This window comes from Egretta garzetta, unplaced genomic scaffold (genome assembly GCF_000687185.1).
Source record: "Egretta garzetta isolate BGI_Z169 unplaced genomic scaffold, ASM68718v1 scaffold66, whole genome shotgun sequence".
NCBI classification, from domain to species: domain Eukaryota; kingdom Metazoa; phylum Chordata; class Aves; order Pelecaniformes; family Ardeidae; genus Egretta; species Egretta garzetta.
In genome coordinates this window covers 98,332-100,445 of record NW_009259856.1, presented here as the reverse complement: position 1 = coordinate 100,445, position 2,114 = coordinate 98,332, and positions in this window count along the sequence as shown.

Sequence of the window (2,114 nt, the reverse complement as noted above, 5' to 3'; positions counted from 1 at the left end):
GCTCCCCCCCGCCCGGCACCATGGTCCGCACTGAGCCAGAGGAGCTGCCGGTCTGCGCGCCCCGGGCCGCCGCGCTCTGCTCTTGCAATGGAACATTGAAGACGCATCCTGTGGCTTACCGCTTCCTCGGGGCGCAGCGGCGGGGGGACCCGTCATGGTGGCGGTGCCTTTGCACTGTGCTGCTCGTCCTTCTAAACAGGTTTTCTTGTCAGCTTAAGGAGGCCACGCGCGGGCACCCTGCTGGAAGTTTCCTCCCCTTCAGCGGGGCTGCCCTGCCCTCGTCCTGTCGGCCTCGCGCGGGTGGTGAGGCCTCGTGCCGGGCCCCGCAGGAGGCTGCCTCCTCTCTGAGCCACTTCTCCTACCCCGGCAGGGTGAGGAATTGCTGCCGTTCCCCTTGAACGGGGGAGCTCCCAGGCCGAGCTGCAGAATGGGGTGCAGAAGGCTCCCGAACAGTGTCAGGGCACAACCACGGGAAAGCAGGAGAGCTGCTGGGATGAGCCGAGGCTGTTCCGGTTGGACTGGGGGGCTCTGCAGAACAGGGCTGGGAGCCCATCCATCGCTAGCCTCTTTCCTCCCGAACCGAGCGTGCCACCCTCCGCCCCCAGCAGGGGTCAAGTCACCCTTGGGTGCCACCCGGGTTGTTTGCTGCTGGAGCCCGGTGCCTGCTGCCGGCAGGGGGGGATCGCTGCGGCTGCCCCCTCCTCGAGGGCACAGGGCAGGGCAAGGGGAGCCAAGGAGGGGAGGGCGGGGGTAGGAAACCCCCTTTTGGCGTGGAAGTGAGGAGGCTGAGTGGGGGTGCTTGCAAAGAGGAAAGTGGGGTCCACCAGGGTGTTTTGGGGGTAGAGGAGAACAGTCTCCTCTTCGCCTTCCCAGCTGTGCTAGAAATAGATGGAAGAGGTAATAAATATAATTTATACAGGGCAGTCTGCTGTAGTAAATATCCTTGGCACAGCAGAAGGACAAACAAACAGGCAGGGGGCGAGCCCTCCTTCAGGAGGCAGCGCTGCAGGGTACCTTGACTTCGGGTTTGGGTTTTTGCGTTTTTTTTTAAATCAATACTTAGAAGAGGGAAGGAAGAAAGAGGAAGCTGTGCTGTGGCAGAGCTCAGGGTAGAGGCTGCTGGATTCTCGTCTCCCCTTCCCCTGCGTGGGCGATGACCCCGGAAGGGCCCCGGGTGGCAGACGCAGCCCCTTGCTCCCAGCCCAGCGGGGATCAGGACGCGGTGTCGGCAGCTCGCCGGGTTTGCTCGCCTGCCCCCGCGCCGGCTGCCTCGTGCCCTTGCTCGCTGAAGTTCTGTTTGAACCCCTCTGGTTCCCTCCCGCCGGGGGGATTTCCAGGATGGGGGCGAGCTCAACTCTAATGCTTTTAGGCATTTCCAGAGGCAGGAATCTGACCCACGGCTCCTGTGCGGGCCATGGGAAAGCGGCTGCTGTGTAATGGGAGCACACGCGTGTGCGCTGTCACGTGGGGCTGCGGCGGTGCCTCCTGTCCGGGGCCAGCTTACAAGGAAGCAGGTTCGGTATCAAACCACCGCTCTCGCCCAGCTCTGGGGCTGCAGGGCTGCTTCTCCCCCTGCAGAGAGGAAGAGGAAGAGGTGCCCTGAGCACGGCAGCAGCTCCGCACCACGTGTTCAGAGGTGGTTTGGGGCACAGTCTTGCTGTAAGAAAGAAATGCAGGAAGCGAGTAACTCCGCAGCGTGAATGTTGCCCCAAAGGGGACAGAAAGGGGCACCAGCGGGAGGGGGGGGCCGGGTGCTGCCAGCAGGAGGGGAGCAGGCTGCTGGCAGGCTGGGGCCGGGGGGTGCTGCCCGTGCAGGTACCCGTCAGCGCTCGCCCTCCGGCCACGTGGTTTTTTCAGTTCCCTGTCACAGCCTTCTGCCGTGCCTTGGGGTTCAGGCCCTGAACACCCCCGTGCCCCCTAGGGCCAGGGTTGTGCCTGTGGAAAGCTTTCCCTGAGGGATTTGCAGCAGAAGTGCCCTCTGGCTGCCTCAGTTTCTCCTTGAACAGACTGCCCTGAGCAAAGCTGAAGCACTTGCTGCAGCGATGGGGGGGCAGCAGCCAGCTCAGCCCTTCTGGCGAAGCCGGGGGCCATGAGCAAAAAGCAGCCCTGAGCTT